General features: G+C 40.2%; 2 long non-coding RNA genes and 1 other non-coding gene across 3 annotated transcripts in view; 1 reads left to right on the top strand and 2 right to left on the bottom strand.

The window, feature by feature from the left end:
• The window catches only part of LOC124241164 (uncharacterized), a 32,781-nt gene extending 9,898 nt beyond the window's left edge, over positions 1 to 22,883 (top strand). Inside the window, exons 2-3 of the long non-coding RNA XR_006889133.1 lie at positions 21,373 to 21,464; positions 22,640 to 22,883. This is a non-coding gene — a long non-coding RNA (uncharacterized LOC124241164). The remainder of the gene's footprint in view (positions 1 to 21,372; positions 21,465 to 22,639) is intronic.
• Positions 7,006 to 10,295, bottom strand: LOC124241165 (uncharacterized). The gene is made up of 3 exons (XR_006889134.1): positions 10,210 to 10,295; positions 7,584 to 7,700; positions 7,006 to 7,089 (listed from the first exon to the last, which is right to left on the bottom strand). It is a non-coding gene; the product is annotated as an uncharacterized LOC124241165 (long non-coding RNA).
• Positions 17,053 to 17,159, bottom strand: LOC124241410 (U6 spliceosomal RNA). The gene has a single exon (XR_006889192.1). It is a non-coding gene; the product is annotated as a U6 spliceosomal RNA (small nuclear RNA).
• Positions 22,884 to 23,197: the final 314 nt, after the last annotated feature.

The raw sequence follows: 23,197 nt of genomic DNA, 5'->3' as shown, positions 1-23,197 counted from the left end.
TAATAAATTTCCCTTAAAAAACGACTTTGTGTCCTACAGGACATGGTAGGTAGTATTTTCATTATCATTCAGTTTTTAATATTTTTAAATTTCCATCATCATTTCTTCTTTTTCACATGAATTATTTATAAGTATGTTTTAATATTTTCAAATATATGGGGAATTTTACAAATTCATCCTTTGTTATTTTGCCATCCCAGGTCCATCACTTGTAGTTTGCTTTCCTACAGCTGTTAACAGCTACTTGTGTATCCTTCCAAAGATATTCAATGCATTTGCAAGCATAGATTAATATATATTTATTCTTTTGTAAAAAAAAGAAACACACACACACAATGGGACCGTTCTATAACATTGTATTGAGTCTTTTTTTCTACTTAACAGTATACCTTAGAATTGTTCTATATCAGCATCTGTAGATATATTTTCATTTTTTTTGTCTGCTCAGCATTCCACTGTATAGATGTAGCATTACTTATTTAACTAGTCTTCTATTCACAACACATTTCAGTTATTTCCCATCTTTTGCTATTATGAACAATGCTGCAATGACCTTTCTTTTATAGGCATTTTTGACCACCTGTGTGATTATGTGCGTAGGATAAATTCCTAGGAGTAGAATTGCAGTGTGAAACAGTGTGTATTTTGACCCATATTGCCAGATTGTTTTTAAAGCCATCACACCAATTTACACTCTCATCATACAAGGAGTGCTCATTTTCTTCACAGAAATATCAGACGTTTTGATTATTGTCAATTTGATAAGTAAAAAGAACACCCTATCATTGTTTTAATTTTCTCTTAAAGAAAAAAGATCATAAAAGTTATTTTTTAAAAATCTTCAAGGGTTCAAAGGGGGAAGAAACATCTGTTTGGGAATGAGGAGGTAGCCCTTAACCAGGGTTTAGAATAATAGGTAGAAATATGGCAGTTGAGATGGAGACAAGGGGCAAAGCATTCAAGGCATGAGCAGTGTAGAGAGTGTAGACTGAGCAAGGCACAGAGGGTGGAAAATTGTTTTACAAGTAACCTAGTTTGTCTAAAGCAGAGGGAGCACATCCTGAGTAGTGGAGGAAATATACCTGGTAGGCATCGAGGAATCGTTAAAGCAAGGACTCCCAGCCTTGGCTGCCCATTACAATCACTGGAGAGCTTTAAAGAAAAAAAAAATGTTCTAGGATTCTGCTAGGAGTTTCATGGTTTCAGGTCTTACATTCAAGTCTTTAATCCATTTTGAATTTATCTTTGTGTATGATGTAAGATAGAAGTCCATTTTCTTTTCTTTTGCATGTAGCTGTTCAATTTTCCCAACACCATTTATTGAAGAGACTTTTTCCCCATTTTGTATTTTTGCCTCCTTTGTCATAGATTAATTAACCATATATACATGGGTTTATTTCTGGGCTGTCTATTTTCTTTCATTGATCCACGTGTCTGTTTTCATGCCAATACCGTACTGTTTTGATTACTATAGCTTTGTAGTATAGTTGAATGGATGAAGAAGATGTGGCAAATACACACACACACACACACACACACACACACACACACACAATGGAATATTACTCAGCCATAAAAAAGAATGAAGTGTTGCCATTTGCAACAACATGGATAAACCTAGAGGATATTATGCTAAGTGAAGTAAGTCAAACAGAGAAAGGCAAATACCATATGATTTCACTTCTATGTGGAATCTAAGAAACAAATGAGCAAACAAAACAGAAACTGGTGGTTACCAGGGAGGGGAGGGGTTGGGGTGCAGGCAAAATAGGTGAAGGGGCTTAAGAAGTACAAATTTCCAGTTATAAAATAAATAAGTGACAGGGATTTAATGTATTGCATAGGGAATATAGTTAATAATACTGTAATAACTTTGTATGGTGACAGATGATAACTAGACTTACTGTGGTGATCATTTTGTAATATATATAAATATTGAATCACCATGATGTACACTGGTGGTCTAGTGGTAAGAGTCAGCGCCCTCACCACTGTGGCCCAGGGTTCATTTCCAAGTCAGAGAACCGCACCACCGGTCTCTCTGTTGTCATGCTGTGGCAGCTGGGTGTTGCTGTGATGCTGAAAACTGTGCCACTGGTATTTCAAATACCAGCAGGGTCACCCATGGTAGACAGATTTCAGCAGAGCTTCCAGATTAAGACAGACTAGGAAGAAGGACCTGGCCACCCAGTTCTGAAAAAATTGGCCACGAAAACCCTAGAAATAGCAGTGGAGCATTTTCTGATACAGTTCCAGAAGATGAGAGGATGGCACAAAAAGACCAGGCAGGCGTCTGCTCTGCTGTATACGGAGTTGCAAGGAGTTGGAATTGACTCGACAGCACTAACAACAAATGATGTACACCTGAAACTAACAGGATATCATATGTCAATTATACTTCAATAAAAAAGAATAAATTCTCACATTAAAAAAATCGATGCCTGGGCTGGCCCCGTGGCTGAGTGGTTAAGCTCGCATGCTCTGCTGCAGGCAACCCAGTGTTTCGTTGGTTCAAATCCTGGGCGTGGACATGGCACTGCTCATCAAACCACGCTGAGGTGGTGTCCCACATGCCACAACTGGTAGGACCCACAACGAAGACTATACAATTATGTACCAGGGGGCTTTGGGGAGAAAAAGGAAAAAAAATAAAATCTTAAAAAAAAAAATCGATGCCTGAGTCCCATCTCAGACCACGTAAATTAGAATCTCCAAGTGGGAGATTCCGAAAACTCCTGAGAGGATATTACTTTGTAGCCACGATTGAACATCGCTGTGTTAAGGACCTACGAACAGGAGAGTGACAAGCTCAAAAGTGGAAGATTTACAGTCTTAGATCGCATGCTGTTTACCTCCAAGTTTATTCATCAGTTTGAAATATGGAAAAAAAATATAACTACTTAGTTCAATATTGAAGTAAATTTTAATAAATTTAAGTAATTTAAGTGAATTCCCACAATTGCTTTAATAGAAAAAAAGAACAAATATTCTATGTCTCAAAATAATTATTCTCTACTTTTAAGGGGATATTATTCACCAAGTAGGTATAATTCACAGTGAAAACTGCTTACACACACCAATGATTTGGGGCAGAGAGAGTGACCGCCTCTGAATTCCCCTGGAATGAGTGTGCTCAGAACTCAGCGAGGCATCGCTCTGACACTAGGTGGAGCCATGGATTGTCAGTAGGTGAAAAACTAATAGGCAGAACTTGGAGAGGAGAGACTTAAAAACCATCCGCTCTAATTCCTCATTTTATGTTTTATTTTTTAATTTCTTTTTTGCATGTGTGTAAAATTGACTACTTTTTAAATAAGTTACATATCCACATAGTTCTAAATTTACAAGGTAAAAGGCCCATATAGTCTGTGCAGTGGGTATTTTCTGTCTGCCCTCCAGATCCACTGTTCACCCTGCCTTGGCAACCAGAGGCTCATCTCTAAGGGTGCACTGACAGTTCGTCTGCCCTTGGGCTTCTGGTAGGGTTTGCCTGTGGGGTGGCATTGGCAGGAGACCCGAGAGCAGGAGGAGAATAGGGTCAGGGTGTTTATTTCCCCAGCTCCTTCCCTACTGGGCTGTGGGTTCATCTAGGGAAAGCTACAGCTTCTGTCCAGTGGCTCCTTCTACACCTACAGCTCTCTGGGTTCAGATAACCACTTACTCCCCTTGTCCCTTAGGGCCTAGGCATGGTAATGATTCCCCACCGTAGCTAGCCCAAGAGTGGGCATATCACCATCCTTTGTTGGGTGCCTTAGCCCTGTCCACACCTTCATAAATAATTCCTTCATTAAACTCCCTTCCACTACTCCTTTTGAGTATGCCATGTATTTCCTGCTGGGATCCTAACTGCTACAGGCTCCCTCCTCACTTCTCTCTTCCCCATCCACCCAGTTCTCTGGAAGTGGCCAGTTCTATAGGTTTCCTGTGTGTATACACATGCAAGCATAAAGGAATATATAAATTCCTATCATCCTTATTTACTCAAATTGTAGCATAGTATATATCCAGTTCTGCACCATGTTTTGGGTTTTTTTATGTAACAATATATCCTGGAAATCTCTCTATAGCAGTACATAAAGATCTTCCTTATTCCTTTTTAAGCTGCATTGTATTCCATTTTATGGGTGCACAATCATCTTTTAGCCAGTCTCCTATTAATAGACATTTAGCTTGTTTCTAGTCATTTGGTATTACAACATTGCCATAGGAATAACCTTGTACGTGAGTAATTTCTCCTAATTTTATGTATAAGGAAAATGAAACTGAAAGAGATTCAGCAATTTGCCTAAGGTTAATTCTTGGCAGAGCTCCTGTCATTATAGTCATTAATTAGTAGGATGAGACTGCAGTGACCTGCATAGTGGGATCTGAATGTCCCTGAAGGTTCCTTTACAGAACTTATGGTACATTTCTGCTCTTAAATTTCCACCCTTTTACTTTCATTCCCAAAGTAGTGGTTACAAGAATGGACTTTAGAGGCACAATGCCAGGGTATGTTTCCTGCTCCATGACTAATTGTGTGACTTTGGGACAAGTCACTTAGCCTCTTGGTGCCTCAGTTTCCTCATCTCTAAAATGGTTTCTACCTCATGGTACTGCTGAGAGCATTAAGTGCTTGGAACAGTGCCTGGCACATATTAAGGGCCATATGAGCTCTGGCTCTTATTAGTGGTGTTATTATCATTCCTTTGGTATGAGGCCTGCTCCCATATTAGCATTCAAGTTCAACATGAGAGAACTAACTCATTGTGTCTCATCAATAGTTTATCTTTCAAACTGAGATTACCTAGATTGTCAGGACACTTTTTTTTTAGAAAGATTAGCCGTAAGCTAACATCTGCTGCCAATCCTCCTCTTTTTGCTGAGAAAGACTGGCCCTGAGCTAACATCCATGCCCATCTTCCTCTACTTTATACGTGGGATGCCTGTGACAGCATGGTTTAACAAGTGGTGTGTAGGTCTATACCCAGGATCCAAACCAGCAAATCCCAAGCTGCTGAAGCAGAGCGAGTGAACTTAACCACTGTGCCACCAGGCTGGCCCCCATAACACTTCTTAAGAGCAGATGTGGATGAAGAAAGATGGGTAAAAAATTAGGGAAGCGGTGACCTGAAATGGTTCTAAAAGACAAGGGAGTTTCTAAAGATAACTTTGCCCACTTCACAATTTCATTTTGGTTTCCCCATTCACACAGACTTAAAACAGTAAGACCCACAAATCTATCTGCCATCCCCTACCCTTTACCAACAAAACCAAACCCAATCCTCCTCTCACAATCCCACATCACATTTAGGTGAGTCAATTAAAAAAGCTCAGAATCATCCTTGACTACTGTCTTTTACATCTTTCGTGGAAAATGTGTTAATCAAGCCCTGTAAATTATTTCTTCTTAATAGTTTTCAACTTCATTCCCACCTCTTTCTCTCTATCTCCTCTGAGACTACCTTAAATCAGACTCTTGTTATTTCTCTGGGCCATTGCTTCCCTCTCTTGTTCCCTTCTTCTCTCTCTCCCTTCCTTGCTCTCTCCCATTCTTCCCTTTGCAAGTACATATTGAATTACCATTATTTACTAGGCTTTGAGCACAGAGGATGCAAAAGTGAACAAGACAGAAGGACCCTAAATCTAACTCTAACCTTGACCTAATCCTAATCCTGAATTCATGAAATTTATAATCCAGAGAGAGAGTCAGACATTAAACATACAATTACACAAATAATTCGTTCGAGATAACAGGGATCTTGTTTTCTGCTCTAGGCTCTCCCTGAAAGAAAGAAAGTATAAGCCTAGGCTTTGTGTCTTGGAGATCAGGGTGTGCTGGTCTCAGGGATGCATTGTAACCCTTGCTTCAGAAAGTCCCTGGGATGGTAAGACCTGGATTTTTGGAGGGCAAGAGGAAAGGAAGTGGCCTGACCCTAAGGAGAAGGGAGAATGCATGGGCCTGTCATGGATAGGGATTGGAGAGGAGCAGATTTGCAGTAGGTTCTATAAGAGTTGGGATCTGATTGCACTTTTGCACAGTTCTCCAAAGAGGATGAGACCTCTGGTGGGGCAGGCATGGATGGATGCCTGTGGTGGCCTGGCTTGAGCTCTTAAGCCCCAAGAGCAGTGGCAAGAATCCCTTATGGCAGACCTGTGATCAAAAGAGAGGACCTTTGTGGGAGAACCTCTGAAGGCTAGCAAGGGCAATAGGGCCCAACAGATGCTAAAGGCCCAGCCAGTGATGGAGAGTGAGCAGCACAGTAGCTAAGGGACCAAAGACCAGGTGCTTCTCCATTTTCATAGTACTATGTGGCCCTAGGGCCCTAGAATGACCCATTTTGGGTTTAGGGGTGGTAATTGCAGTTTTCCTTTGTGTAAGGCCATAAAATGCTGAATTCATGTCATGAGCCTTATTCTGTGAACCATTTCTAGAAGGCTAAACAGTCTACTTAATTTCTATTCTTTTCTTTTTTAAAATAGAATAAGCCAAAAAAGGAAATATATATTTTTAAAGTCACAAATTAGTTGTGTCATACTGAGCACACCGTGAGTCCCCTTTGGGTCAGTTTCCTTATCTGTAAAATATGGGGGATGATGTTGAACTTCTGTTCCAGCTCTATTATCTCAAGGTTATGTTGTCTCATCCAAAGAACAGAATTGTTAATATGATAATTTGAGAGTTTCTTTCTTTGCTCTGGTCACGTCAGTTACGCTCCCAGCTGAGAAAATGAAAGCTGATGAGCTTTATGTGCGTCATCAAGTAGCAAAGTTTATAATTCATGCTCAGTTCCTTAAAATCTTCCTGTAGATGGAACATGCAGTTAGCAGTAAAACTGAGGCAAGAAGTTGCTGTACCAGGTGCACGTACTCGTCTGTGTCTGAGGCAGATCATGTGAAACTGATACCCAGGAGACCTTCTCACCTGCTGCCAGCTAGAGGGGGAGGGAGAGGGAAACCCTTCAACCTGAGAGACTCTTCATGCTAAATGAACAAGAAGACTCACCTTCCTCCCTGTAGTAACATGTACAGGGCATTAGTCTCCATGATGCCCCTTCGCATATGGAGTGAGGGAGGATTCATGGGCAAATAGCAGCTTCTCCTGTGGACCTTGGGAAAGAGAGTTGTTAGAGAATGCAGCTCTATTGAACTTGGCGTTCAGTTACTCAAGTGGATATATTGGGGGAGGAGGATAGATAGAGGAATCAACGTAATTTTTCATCTGGGGAAATGGATTGGTAGACGAGATAATCAAGTATAGTGATTAGAGATATGGACTACCTAAGACAGGCTGCCAGACTCCTGTCATGGCTTTGCCACATATTAGCCCGTGACTTTGCACAAATTACTCTCTGTTCTTCATATGTAAAATGGTGATAATAATGGTATCTAGCTCATAGGAGGATTATCAGGATTTTATTATGAAGATTAAATGAATTAGTAGTTGTGAAGAACAAAGAATAGTTCCTGACACACAGTAAGAACTTTATATGTTTGTTGTTGTTATTATTTTTGCTGCTATTTTACACGCTAAGCCACACATATTGACTCAAACATTTTTGGTGCTTATATCAAAGTTTGAAGTTCAAAGCTTCAGAACTCACCTTCAAAGCAATTCCATATCACAGAGTGAGAAATTTAGTTGCCTACTATTGTGGTATCCAAAGGCAATCACTTCAGATATCTTCAGAGAACCAGGTAAAGAAGCCAAGAAAGAAGAGCTTTGTGAGAAGGAAAAATGATATGGACACTCAGAAGAAATGTCTTATAACTGACATTCTAAATAATAAAATTCCCAGGGTCAATCTTTTTCAAAAGGGTGAATCTGAATTGCTTGATAAATGATTTTCTGGGACTTCTCTAACTCTCCTGAAAGGAATTTTTCTTTTTCTTTTCTTTTTTTTTGGTGCCAACCAGTATCCAGTATCTGAGAAGGTATTTTCAGCTTTCCTCCAAGATGTAGAAACAGCAAACAAGTGTGTCAAAACCTTTCCAACCTGTTTGAACAATAAGTCATGTGAGGGCCAGCCCCATGGCCCAGTGGTTAAGTTTTCGCCCTCTGCTTCAGAGGCCCAGAGTTTGGCCGTTTTGGATCCTGGGCGCTGACATGACACCACTCATCAAGCCATGCTGAGGCGGCATCCCACATGCCACAACTAGAAGGACCCGCAACTAAAAATATACAACGTGTACCAGGGGGCTTTGGAGAGAAAAAGGAAAAATAAAAAAAAGCTAAAAAAAAAAAAAAGTCGTGAAAGATCAGGAAATTTGCATTCTCATCCATTGAAAGTAGTGATCAATATTCACGTATTTTCTTACGTTTTGAATTTGACATTTAAGATTTCCAGATTATTTTACTTACACAGTTCCACTGATCCTCAGAGTGTAAGAGCATAGCCTGCATTTGATTCACTTAGTGAATATATAAACACAGTTTTTCATGTGTTGATTTTTTTCTATGACTTGAAAAGCTACAGCAAGATATTAGTAAGGTTGTTGTAGTTAGTGGCATTTGGAGGGATCTTTCTGTTTTGAATTCCCTTATGCTTTCTAAATTTTTCTAAAGTGAGCATGCATTTTTTAAAAAAAGTAATTGAGGGGCTGGCCCCGTGGCCGAGTGGTTAAGTTCGCGTGCTCCGCTGCAGGCGGCCCAGTGTTTCGTTGGTTCGAATCCTAGGCGCGGACATGGCACTGCTCATCAAACCACACTGAGGCAGCGTCCCACATACCACAACTAGAAGAACCCACAATGAAGAATATACAACTATGTAGCGGGGGGCTTTGGGGAGAAAAAGGAAAAGATAAAATCTTTAAAAAGAAATAATTGAAAGCCTTTTAAAAAAATTAATATTTGCTATTTGGCTTATTTTCCTAGAAAAGAGAAATTAACTAGCCTGCCTTCCCTCTAGAAATGACCCATGGAATAAGTACATGAAGTCAACATTTTTTGTTGCTTTAAAAAGATAAAACTTTGCAATTACCCAATTCTTGGCTCCAGCAGAGCCCATAGGTTCTTGGGTGGTTATCAATTTTAAATCTTAGGATGGTGTTATGTCAGGAAGACCTTATCTCTATACTATTTGCTAATCACTCCACATCACCCTGATTGCAAAGATGTTTCTAGATAACTAGACCAGAAAGTGACTTAGATGAAAGGATCTGACCCAAAGTGCTCGCAAATTCTTCCTAGTTGTTTACTACCCTGGCTCCAAGGTGATGGACATCTAGGATTAAATTTTGGTACGAGATAATGGAAATTTGGAAATCATACCCTACTTTCTTTTCTCTGTGTGTGTGTGCATGTTTAATTTAGGTTTTGTTTGGAAGAACATTTTACCCTGAAGTCATATGATAGTGTACAGTATTCAAGATTCTCAGTTCCCTTTACTGCAGAAACACAGTTGTATCTTCAGAAACTGGTTTTAATAAGAACAAGATGATGTAAGAAGGCATAATCCAGGTTGCGTTTTTGCAAGGTATCGGTATGCTTTTCAGAGGAATCTCTTTCACAGTCCCAGAGTGAAATTCTGGATATTTTGTTTGAGGATTATTAGCACTTTGCACTTCCTTATTTTACCATCAATGACAGCTGTAAACTCCCTGCAAATCCAGGACTTCCCTCATTTCACAAAGCATCACACAGTCCCAGCACGATAAAAGTCTAAGTCTTGGTTCCAACTTCCAGGAGCTTACAGTCTTGTCAGGGACACTCATGTGGAAACAACTGAGAAACTCTTGCAAAGCAGATCAGATAAACTCCATTTAAAAGAATATATCAAAATGCTTCTTTACCTGGGTTGGACCTTTCTCAACAAAGCCCAGCCCCTTAGCAGTCATGGGAACCTCACTTTCACAGTTCAATACATTCTCTGTTTGGTTTCTGACTTCAACCCCTCCAGGTAAATTCATGGTTTTATCATGACCTCTTCTTGTTCTCAGGATGTTTTTGCTTCCAGTAGCGTCTAAATCTTGTGACCAAATAATAACCTCAGAGTTTCCCTCATCTTCCCCTAGATCTGAGAAGATATGACAATTTGGTGGTGATTCTAGGCAGCCTATTTCTTTGTTGGTTCAGATGAGTCTTCTAAAGATGCTGACTGTAGCCTTTACATCCCGTTTCACTAACACCTATTACAGTCCTTTTAGTAAAATGAGGCCTTGAGGACCTTGCCTTTTTAGCAGCTTATTAGCAAAATCCCAGACCTCTTGCTTACAATTCAGTTGATTTACCTTTAGAACTGAATGAAATTAATGTCCATGCATTCCTCTCAGTAGCTTTTCATTTCTTTCTCTCATCATTTATTCATTCAACAGACATTTCATTGGACACTGAATTGTAGCAGGCACTGTGCTAGGAGATAGAAACATAAAGATGAACAAGATTTGGTTCCTTCCTAAAGGACCCACATCTGGTAGAAAAGACAATCAGCACATGTGGCACCTTTTTGTGAATTAGAAAAAGTCATTCCTTCCTCCTGGGGGAGACAGCTCTGCAGACGTGGCAAGTGGAGAATAGGATGGATTTCAGCCCCCTTTTGCCTCCTTGGCCAGGGACCCTTGTGTAGGGCAATAATCTGAGCAACTTTGTGCTACTATAATATGTAAACAGCATGTTATAGTACAGTGTGACAAGCACAGAGGAGAAAGGGGCTGACATCCTGGTAAAATGAGGAGGCAGGAAGGTTTCAAGGAAGAGGTTACATGTGAACTGAGGCAGGAAGGAGCTCGTCTAGTGAAGAGGGGTGAAGGGCAGAGGGAAAATGTACAAAGCCACACAGGTTTGAAGAACATGGCATGTTTGGGGCTCTGCAAGTCATTGATGATGGCAGAGTGCTGAGTTGGGGGCTGAGGGTGGGAGAGACTCGGCAAGAACTGGAGCTGGAAGACATCGTAGGTCTAGGACCTAGACTCTAGGTCGCTGCTACTCAAAGTATAGTCCTCTGTAGGGCAGCTTTGGCATTACCAGGCAACTTGTTAGGAGTGCACAATCTTGGGCCTCGCTCAGGACCTAGGGGATCAGACCTGCATTTTAATAAGCTCTCGTTAAGGTCTGAGTAGCACTGGTTTATGTGAGAGCTGATGAGAACTAAGGGTTTGCTTTGAAGGCATATTATGTAGATATTTCCAAACATGGTATTTTTCTTATGCTTTCACAGATCTACCATCAGTAGATTTACCTCCAGGGTGCCTCATTGATATTACCTCTAACTCACAGTGATGGAAAACAGAGGCGTGAAGAAGTTAACTTGTCCATAAGCACCAGCATATTAAAACACAAGGAAGAGAATGCAGACTCCTCTGCTTGCCCTCTACTTTTCTTTCTTTTTTCTTACTATCCAGGCTTGCTTATCTTGAGCCTGCACCTGGAAGGTGTAGGATTCCTAGGCTAGCAGTCACTAAGTTTGGAAAGGTGAAGTGATGGAGAAGCTTTCAGCCTGGAGGTGGTGTCTGAGCATCTTCCTGGAGCAACTGGAAAAAACAGAAACAACCCCAAAAAAGGTCCCAGGAAGAGAGGAAGGTGAATATGATCTGTACCCAGCCCTGCTTCACCCTCATCTCTTCTGCTTCTTCCCTCTTGCCCATTCATTTATCCAACTATTCAATTATTTAATGTATATATTGAGCACCTACTGTTTGTCAGGCACTGATATCTGCATTTTCCTAATAACTGGAGGACTTTCTATATACTTTCAGATTTCCCGAGAGAGCCCTTCCCCAAAGCCTCTAAAAGCCACTGTCTTTCCTCTGCTAGATCCTCTCCCTTTCCAGCCCCAAGCTGCTCATCAGAACAGTAGGAACAGTTGAAGCTGGAAGGCTCTGGCGTTTCTGTTCTCTGCTCAACCCTCTGCATGAGGGCTTCCTTGATTCTTTTTCTCCAAGGAGGATCCTAAGGGGGAAAAAATATCCAGGTTCAAGTGGGGCTTTAGTCCCTGTGGAAAAATCATTATGGACACGACTGAGTGAGGGGCTGGCTCTGGTTTTGGTGAGCCATTGAGGTCAAAGCTGAGGTGTATCCCTACAAATTATTGACAAATTTCCCCTCAGAAGAAGATTAGGTTAAAGAGTAAGTTTGAGGTGCACAGAAGGGAACTTTGGGGGAAGGGAAACCAAAGAGAAATAACCCTTTTCCCTCTTACTGTTTCTGGGATTTCAGCGTAGAAACCTCTTAAGGTTATAATGGTGTTGTCACTCTGTGATAGATAATCATGTTACCACAAAATAGAGATGACAAAGGAAAGGTACAGAGCGTGGTGCTTTGGTGGTGTCTGGTTTGGTTTTAAATCAAATTCCACAATAAGACTAAAAAAAGCCAATTTAGATGCTTACCACAAGTTGGTAGCTCTGCTTACATGTTCTCTCTTACTTGTTCCCGCTGGCGTCCGGTTCCTCAAAAAGTATGGGTGTAGGATCCAGAAAGGGGAAGAGCAGGTGAAGAAACATGCAAATATTGATGTTCTACCCTAGTGCCGCCAGAAACACCTTTCATCTTGGAGATGATAAAAAAATTAACAGTCTCACTTAGAGTTACACAGCAAAAATTGGAAAGAAAATATAATCTAGACCTTCTAATCTCTCTTATTTGCTTCAGAAAGACTGCAGTAATTAAAGACTACTTTAAGTAGACCCAAGGGTAGCTTGAGTTTAAAAAAGAAAAAAAAGGACAAAAAGACAAAGAGGAAAGAAATAGTTTTAATTAATTGCTAGGTGAGTTATCTTAGAAGTAACCCATGGTAAGGCTGTTGCACCTGAAAGTGAGACAGTATCAGTGCTTCTTCAAAGAGCGATCTGAGCGTTTGTGTCCATCCACAAACTGTTACTGGTCTGCAAAGGCCCCTGTGGCCAGTCTTTCCTAAGAGGGCTGTGAAGGATGAGACTCTGGACTACAGATGAGCCTTTGTATGTAAATAGGATTTTGCATGAGTAGGGATATTTTTTAAGCTTAAACTGTTGAGGCAGATGTATAAAACAACTTGGATTTGAAACAAACAACAGATTTATTTCAACCTAGGCAACTGTTTGATTCCCCAGGACAGATACATGTGGCCCCTTTACTCCTATCACCCAAGAAAGTTGAGTTGATTTTGCCATAATCAGCCTGAAACTGCCTTTCTCCAAGTCTTTTTCCTTTGTGGCAGTTTTCTAAGTGGAGAGGAGGTATCTGAACCTGAGCCCCCTGAAGCTGGCATTTCAGTTACAGCTGGAGGTCAGTGTCCACTGAGAGATAATCACTTATGTTTGCTTGGAAATAGTAAGCATTTCTCCCAATACAATTTTCTTCTTAATTAAGCTTTGCCTAGACTAATCCTAAAATATCCTTTCCTTTGTGGTTGGTGTAAAGAACTTTGGAGTTAGATAAACCTCTATTTGGCCCCCAAGGCTGTAACCTACTTACTGGTTGTTTTACTTCGGACATAGGACTCTCAGCTTCCAATTCTCATCAGAAAAATGGGGATAATCCTACCCATTGCCAAATTTTTGTAAGGGGTTACATGAAATAATTTATGCGGAACAGCCCACGGTGTGTTTGGCATAGCAGACTTCCATACATGTTAATTTCTTCTTCACTTTCATTTGGGCAACAGGGCCCAAGAAAGCTTGGGAAAAACATGGATGGTAGGTAAGGAAGGAAAAGACAGGAATAAAAGGAAATAGCCTTGGATTGGCAATCTCTAATCCTTTCAAATCAGCTGTTAGGACATTTGTATCCCAGCATGTGAAGTAATTTGCATTTTTCATGTTATTCCAGTTAGAGGAGAGTGAGCTGCTTTGACTTGTTGATCTGGAAACTATACCCAGTGGCCTGGTATCATGGGAGTGTGTCCAGTCACTTTGTGAGCTTCAGTTAAGCCATCGACAAGGACAAATTGTAACAGAGGTGTCCAGCTTTCAAAGGGTCACACTTCTAATTAATGCCCAAATAACTCTGAGCCTCATCCCCTCATGTGACTGCTAGAAGACCAGTCTCTGACTTCTCCTCCCAGGGATTTCTGGGAATTCCCAAGGAATGCTTAATCCAGCCAACCACTGTGGTAGTCCATCTTGGAGTTCCCAACAACAGAGAACAGACTGCAACATTTCACACAACTTTACTGAGGGAGATGTGGGAATAACAGAAAGAAATAACAATATCAAACTGGGCTCTCCAAAACTTCTCCTACCCTCACCTCCTACCCTCAATGCCTAGCCTTCTGCCATGTGGGAGGGACCAATTTTCCTGCAGACAACAGGAGTCCATTGACATGCCTCCCCTAGCCAGACCCCAAGGAAACCCGGTCTCGGGGCTATAATTCTACTCACAGTAAAGACAATCTTTTCACACAATCAGTGCCTTTTATATTCAGTGCCTCATGTGAGTCTTAACTTTCCCATTCCAGATTAAGATCTTGTTTTTATATTTATGTGATTTAAAAAATTATTGTTTATTTTTCCTTTAATGATCAATCTCAAATGTAATAAAATTTTCCTTCTAGAAAAAAAAAACCTGTTGGCTTAGAAATAACACCTTCTCCCACCTCCACACCCCAATTCCTATTTCTAGCAATTAAGATTTCATGAAATGTTTGCCCCCAGTCTAAGCTGGTATACCTGATTACATAGGGCATTTACTGTTAAGAGCATATTTTTTTGCAAATCCCAGGATTTTCACTTCTGTGTGCAGGCTTGCTCAGCAGACTCTGTTATCCTACAATATAGTTTTTAAGACAAATTACTATACCAGTAGCTGATCATTCATTCAGTTCTGGCTATATGGCTGTATACTAACTGTGAGAGTTCCTTTAGTGTATTATCTTTAGTCCTCTCAATAATGCTGCCAGGTAGGACTCATTATTTTACATATGAGGAAATACTATGGCTGTGTATCTGGTTAGTGACAGAGCTGGCTTCCACTCAGGCGTGTACCTATAAGTCACCAGGCAGGTTGGAAAAGGTGATATAAGACTGAGCTAGGAAACTTTATGAAATTACTCCCAATTTCCTGCTTCCTCACAATATTCTTCCATGTACCCCTGATGGTTGTGAATCTCTGCAGAAGCCAGCTGTTTTCACTGATGGATAGTGTTGAACCATCCTCCAGTGTTTTAGGTTTAAAATTCAGCTTTTAGAACATGATACTTTCCTCATCTGCACCCTGAGTGCTCTGCCAGCACACCGTCTCCTGGGACTTGCCCCTCCTACAGGAACCCGTGATATTGCCACGATCTAATAACCACATGAGTAACTCCTGGCTCAGGAAAGAGCTTCCAGGATGCTTCTCCAGCAGCTGGACCAGTGTTCGTTCTGATCAGCCAGTGCCTCTGTTGGCAGGTTGGTGAAGTTTTTGAATATCTGCCCTGCCCTCGTTCCTTGTCGACTCCCTACCCATCACTGACAGTCTTTCAGGCCCAGTGCATTTCTCATTCCCATCCTACTCTCTGGAGCTTTTCCCTCCCATGGGGAGCTTCCACCTGCTCTGAATTCCTTTGAGTCTTATAGTCTGTTCCCACTCATCAGACATTTAATTGTATGTGGCTTTATTTTTTACACAACTTTTCCTTTGTGTGATGTATGTCTCCAGCTCTCTATAAATTCCTCAAGGTGGAGCATATCTAATACAGACTTTGTATCCTTCACAACATCTCACACAGTGCTGACTGGGGCTTCAAAGTCCCAAGACAGAATCTGATAGATCCTGGGGACTAGACCTTTCCCCTCAACAGCCCTGAAAGGGAGGAGAAGCTGTGGGGGGAGTCCAGTGAATCCCCAGTCTCAGTGATGAACACTCAGAAAATTAGAACCTCTGTCAACCTGGGCTTGAACTTTTCATTCTGCCTCTTAGGGGATATTGCTGCAGTCTGTCAGACTGGCATTTTCCCTAATAGCTTTCAAATGTCACATTCCAACATCTAGCATGCACTGTTTTTTTCCATCTCTTCATTTTTAGAATACTCAGAAAAGTTTCTGTGTTTTGGAAAGACCCCTCTGGCTCCCCACCCTGAATTTTTAGCCTTCAGGAGGGTGTTTCTTGAGGACAACTCCCCAGGGCACTGCTTGGAAAGGACGTGAGCAGCTCATCCTATCACATGTGTGTCATATGCTCTGTCACAACCCAGTCATGCGTTGTGTGCAGAGGCCAACGTGACATTTGATTAGCAGGCAGAACGCTGGCAACACCAGTGCCTTTTCGAACTTTCACTTAGTAAACTTTTCTTTTAGTTTCTCTTTAGATTCTCTTGAAAATACAGGTGAAAGTTTGCACCTGACATAAGGGAAAAAACACAGGGCGTTCATATAAAATTTTTGCCCCAAATAACATTATATTTGTTATTTGTGTGACCTTTTGATTTTCAATAGACAGATAATGAAATTCTAAAATTTCAAAATACTTTTTGAAAAATCTTTTTATTCTAAATTGAACTTAAATATTTTTTTAAAGATTTTATTTTTTCCTTTTTCTCCCCAAAGCCCCCCGGTACATAGTTGTGTATTTTAGTTGTGGGTCCTTCTATTTGTGGCATGTGGGACGCCGCCTCAGCATGGCTTGACAAGCAATGCCATGTCTGCACCCAGGATTCGTGGCAAAACCCCAGGCCGCTGAAGCAGAGCACACGAACTCGGCCACGGGGCTGGCCCCTTGAACTTAAATTTAATAATTTAACTTAAAACATTAAGTTTAAAGATTGCAGATTAAAAATGTTAAATGTGTTTTTTAAAACCTTTCAAATACAGGAAGAATATGAAGAAAATAAAAATTACCCATAATCTCGTTACATCATTAGAGGTAATTACTCTTATTACCATTCTAATTTTATAGTTGAGAAAGCAAAGGAGAAGAAGAAAGGAAAAAAGGAAGGAATGTGAGCTTTTAGATTTTCTTCTCAAACATGTAAAAAAAGATTCTGTGGAAGTAATACCCAAAATTTTTGAAAGAAATGTCGGATATTCTTATTCCTAATAGCATGTATATTGCCAGGAGTACCATTGCTGGTTCTGAACATCAGTGTTTCAATAATCAATAAGCTTTACAAAGCTCTGGTTTCCATATCACAGAAAACAAATATTTAAAGCAATACATATATATATATATATATATATTTAAATATGGAATGCTTCGTGAATTTGCATGTCATCCTCGTGCAGGAGCCATGTTAATCTTCTCTGTATTGTTCCAATTTTAGTGTATGTCCTGCCAAAATGAGCACTTATAATATTTTACAAAAGTAAACTACATTACAAAAACTCTCGTGAAACAGAAAAGAAGGGGAAGTTACACACAACCCCACAACTTTAACAAAACCCTATTAATATTTTAGTATATTTCTTTCCAGACTTTGTCCCACTCTCACTTTTTTATTATTTATTTATTTGGACATAACATTGTAATTGAAAGGAAACCATTATTATAAGACCTCTCACATCATTGCCCCACTCTGATTCTCTCTCTGTCTCTATTTTTCACCTTTGCTTATTATCCTCAGGCCTCTAGGGCTTTTATAACATGTTGGATATGGAGAAATGGCTTTGGTATCAGTTAGTTTAGATTTGAATCCTGGCCCTACTAACTTGGGAAAATTACTGAGCAACTTTGTCTCAATTTTCTCATCTGACCCTGAGGATAGCACCCTCCCCACCCATCTGTGAGCATGAAGAGAGATAACATATGTAAACTGATGACACAGTGAGGAGCTCAGACTAAGTGCTCAATATATACAAACTCTTTTTTTTTACTTAAAATTATAATTATTTTTCTCTATAATGCAAACACAAATCACTATGACTAACTCACTGTCATTTTCTTTGACAGGTTATTTCCAGTTTGGGGTCATGTAGATAATACTGTAATTAATGTATTTTTTTATAGAATATGAGTTTCACTTCAGTCTATGGATTTCCTTTAGAAAAATCATTGGAATGGTATTTTTGGGTAAAAGTATGAACCTTGACATGGTTCTTGCAACATATGCAAGTATATTTTTTTGAGTTAATTTTTTTTTAACTTGAGTAATTTGAGCATAGAGTTTTGTACCTTGCTTTTTTCTTTCAATGTTATGGCAAAGCTTTTTTTTTTTTTATCATATAATTATATTTGCAATGAAACTCTCCACATCTTTAGCTTTTTCTGTATTTTTGGATTATTTCCTTAGAGTAGATTCCTAGAAGTAGAATTACTTGAAGAAATGTATGACAAATTGTATGGCCTCTGATCTACAAACAAATCACCTTCCAGAAAAAATTGTACTGATTTATATGGCCACTAACAGTTTATGAGTCTACCAATTTAACAACATGTTCTGGAGCATTAAGTGTTATAATTTTAAAGCTTTTGCCAATGTAATGATTGAAAAGGCCTACTTAAGGTTTGTTTTGATTTAAATTTACCTGTATATTACCTGTAAGTTGAGCATTTTATTTTCTGAATTTTAAAGCAAGGGGCACTGAGACACTGGGAAGTTGCCTGATGTGACCAGCGAGCAGCCTCATTATATTCCTCTTTGATCTGTACAACTCAACATTCCGGGCATTAGTTGCTTCCTCTGTATTTCTTGCAGCTGTTCTGTTTTAACACGGAATTCTATTTTTATAGAACAAACAGAACTGAGCAGAAAACGTGCTACTCTCTTTGAGTTTACTTCTCTTAAGAGGAGCCTGCTGTTGAGAATACACAGTTATAGACAAGATACATGATAGGAGGCAGCTGATGACAACCATGAGCCTCCTTATAGGAAAACAGTTTCTTGTTGGCATCATCAAGGTCTTATCTTAAAGGTCCAGAAAACTGATTCTGTCAGTACATTCAGAATTAGACTTAAAAACTGGATGCTAGCCAAACTCCTAAAAGACTTTTCTATTATAAGAAATGCCATTAACATGCAGATCAGAAGTTGCTCCAGAACATTCTATTCCTGTAAAAACGTCTATATGAGAAGTCAAATTATAATCAGGTTTCTCAATAACCACAGAATCAGGATGGGGTGGGGAAGGGGGATGGTGCCTGAAATGATTTTTAATGGCGAATGTCATCAAGCTATGTGAATCTGATGCATTCATCACCACTGGAGGGACAGACCTGACCAGTGGTAGGAATGCATGGGCCAAAGGGACAGGGACCCATCTCCATTGGATATGCTTGGGATTCACTAACACATTTTTCCATGTTGGCCTCTTTTTCCTAGACTCCATGCACATTGCCTTCAATTCAATTCCACAGTATTCATTAAGCATCTTCTATGTGCCAATCTTTGTATTGGATTCTGAGCCTACATAAATGAATAAAAACCGAGTTCCTGCTCCTAGGTACCTCGCAGACTTTTGGAGAAAACCAAACACATACATAATTACAACATACCTTATGATGAAAGCTTGACTGTGTTACAGGTCTAGGACCTCTTGTCACCATGGCTGGCTTGCAGAATCTTATCTAGCTCTGCTGTGTGATGTGAGCAATTTATCTAATGTCACTGGGATTTAGTTTGCTGTTTTGTAAAATGGAGAAAATAATAGTCCCTACTTCATTGAATTGTGAAGTTTAAATGAGATGATACATGTAAAGCAATTAGAACACTGTCTGGCACATCGTATGAAAGTTAGCTATAATGATAAACTTAATTAACCTCATGATGGCTACCAGCAATATGACATGGGCAGTCTAATTCTTCAAACTCAACACAAGGAGGAACATATATTCCAAACTCTTCTCAGCACTTTAACACATCTATATGCCATGACAGGTAGGAAGTATGTTATCAGGAAAGGTGGGACAATCAACTTCTGAAAAATGTGACATTTTTGTTTCAAATTTGGAAGTATTTCTCCTCAGGTGTTTCATATAATAGTGATATTTTTCTTAGAGTAGGCTACTGACATCTTGTGCTATACATTCCAGGAAAAGTCCACAGATCCATTTGGGTGCTTCCAACACCTCAGCACAAAGAATATCACTTTGACTTTTGTGCATCTGTCCCACGTCCAGCAGACACCAGGGCTACATTCATCTTTGGCTTCCCAGCCTAGTTGATAATGGCTTGAAGATAAAGACTGTGACTGAGCCACCTAAAATTCCCAGCCTCTAACACAGGGCCTTGTGGATAGTAAGAGCTCATCAATTGTTGCCTGATCAAATAAATGACTTTGACAGTGAATATTGGTGTCTGCCTCTCCAGCATCCATTCCTATTTTTGAAACTTTCCATAATCCCCACTTTCAGTTCACATGTTCTGAGTGGAGCGCCAGACTTAAGTCATCATTCACACGTTCTTCCTTTTTCTTCCAATAATCGGCTTAGGAGAGGGTATATGACATAAGCTTGTCCAGAGTTTAATCCCTGGATTTTGATGAGAATGCTAGAAAAAATACCCTGGCTATTTTGTCTTGTGGGTTTGAACATGGAAGGTTTAGTAACTACTGGCAACCATCTTGTGATCACGAGGGGAGGCCATGTTTGAAAATAGAATCAACAAAAAGGAAGCAAAGTGAAGAGATGGTAGAGACAATCTGGATCCTGAAGACATTGTTAGAGGCCTGTACCCAGCTGCACCTTTGGCTGTTAAGTTGCTTAAGCCAATCCAAGCTGTTTTTTTAAAAAAAATTTAAGCCAGTTTATATCAGGTTTTCTCTCACTTGCAACCAAATGATAAAACTGATTCAACTTGTTCTACAAAAGGCATTTAAAAATAAACTTATTTGTCCTATGCTCATGACCAAAGCAGTTCCTAACTGCTATTTTCTTGTTCCATTAATCAATAAACATATATTAGGCCCTTGTTACATGGTCAGATGCCACAAAGTTTAAGAAAGTTTCTTGTGCTACAGTCTAATTGGAATTCATAGGCTCTGTATTTTCCTCTCTTAAGGAATACATTTCCATTTACCTAGAAAAGTTTTGATTCAGGAATGAGTTGGTTATTTACCTCCTGTTCTCAGTTCCAAGACTCCCTTCCTCTGCTCCGCTCTTTCGTGCTGGGGCTGGGATTCGGCAGATCTCATTGACCATCCTCCCTTGCCAGCTAGCTTTCTGGTAAGTTCAATAAATGGGAAACCCTAGGGCACTGGAATGTGGGAGGAGAATTCCTTCCTGTTTTCAGTTCCTGAATGTAGCTGCAGCCCGCAGAAAGGTAGCTGCTCTCTGCAGCTCTAATATTTAGGTTTCCTTAGTATCCACTTTTTGCTCTTTCTGCCTTCTAATATCTTTATAACCAATTCCTGATATTAAATCCACTCTGCTTTCCTGACTGGACCCTGGCTGATATGGTACTTGATGCTAGGAGTGGTTCTAGGAAGCAGACTCTCAAATACAGGATTCTGGAATTGATTTGCTTTGAACTCAGAGCTGAACTTTTTGCTAATGGAAAATGGGAATGGTAATCTATGGCATGCAATGGTATCACAATTCATTAAATTATCATCTATTCTTGCTAGGTTTGAGTGCCAATGGGAGGAAATCTTTTGGAGATCAATTAACTGCTGCATTTGATCATTATGGTTGTAGAGATGATTACAAGGAATGTAAGGTGAGATGGCTGCTTCTGATTGCACTATAGTACTTGCAGGAAGACAATAACAAGCTCCAAGCTTTCAGCTCAGATCATCTTCAGGGCATGAGAGGGCTTCTATGTTTGTTTGTTTTTTTTGAGGAAGATTAGCCCTGAGCTAACTGCTGCTAATCCTCCTCTTTTCGCTGAGGAAGACTGGCCCTGAGCTAACATCCATGCCCAACTTCCTCTACTTTATATGTGAGACGCCTACCACAGCATGGCGTGCCAAGCTGTTCCATGTCCACACCCAGGATCCAAAGCAAGTGAACCCCGGGCCACCAAGATGTGGAATGTGCACACTTAACCATTGTGCCACCAGGCCGGCCCTCAGAGGGCTTCTAAGGCTGCCTAAAAGTAACTCTTATTCCTTCTACTTACAAGACAGACATGTCTAAAAAATCAGATCCAAATCAAGCATTCACAGACTGGCCAAGTCTCAAATGTGAAAGTTCAGGCAGTAATTTGGAAAGGATAGGACTCTGAGACTAGGAACAGGAACATTCAAGTGGGCTTGGATGAAGCTGAGAATCTTGAACACCCCAAGTTCCCTGAGCTTCCCTTGATAGTGGAAGAAGTCTCCCATTTCCTATTTGATGATACTAGCCTTCCTTTGCTTGGCAACCTGTAATAACCACATAGGAGGCAATTGCCTTGCACGGGGATCCCTATTATTTTTAAGCTCCACTGCTCCTAACACTCATGGCCTTCAGGCTTTTGTCTAGAGTCAGATCCGAGCATATTCATGGGGAGAAGGGCAGAGTCTGGCTCAGGAAGAAAAGGCTTATACTTCGAAAGAATCACAAGATTTTATTAAATTGATATTAGAAGAAACCTAGCTAATATATATGGGGATGGATTCTAAAGGTATTAGACCAAGGAGAACAGAATGTAACATTGGGTTGGGGCCAAATTTAGGTAGCCCTGATATAATACAATTTCCATAGATTTTTGGACTTAAGTGTATGGTAGACTGTTATAGGAATACCCCCCAGGTACTCACACCACTTCGTATATCACGCCCTCATGTAATCCTCTTCCACATCGATTTTTGGCATGGCCATCTGACTTGCTTTGGCAAATGTGATGCAATGGAAACCTGAAAAGCGCTCGTACATTGGGGCTTACCCTCTCTTTTGCTGTTTTTGGACCAGCTGCCGTGTTGGAGAAGCATGGACTAACCTGCTGGAGGAAACTTGACCCAAGCAACAGCCAGCACTGATTCCAAGACACATGAATGAGGCCATCAAGGACCAGCATCCTCTGGCAATCTGTTGACTGACTGCAAACGCATGAGTGAGACCAGCTCACCATGGGAAGCAGAAATGAATCGCCCCAGCTGAGCCCAGCCCAAATTGTTAACTTACAAAATCAAGAAAACATAAATGATAAACATAAGCCATTAAGTTTTGTTATACAGCAAAAGCTAGCTGAAACAAATATATTAACTTCAATAGCTGAGAGTTTCTCTATTTGCTTAGTTGGTTGACTGAAACCTGTGCTCAACAGTAGGCTACATTCAATGATGTTGAGCTGATAGAATTTCTCCACAATAATGTACAGGAAGGATTCTAAAGGCTTAGGGAGGTAAGAATAATGGAGTAATTTATCACATGTAACCTGTGCATCTTGAAAGGATCCAAGAAATATTCCCTTCACTAGAGCATTGAGAAATGCATTAGTGAGGGAGCCCCAGCAACCCTGAATACCCC

The sequence above is a fragment of the Equus quagga genome, chromosome 6, assembly GCF_021613505.1.
Source record: "Equus quagga isolate Etosha38 chromosome 6, UCLA_HA_Equagga_1.0, whole genome shotgun sequence".
Lineage (NCBI taxonomy): Eukaryota > Metazoa > Chordata > Mammalia > Perissodactyla > Equidae > Equus > Equus quagga.
Note: the sequence above shows the minus strand (reverse complement) of the source record. Positions and strands in the feature narration are given on the sequence as shown.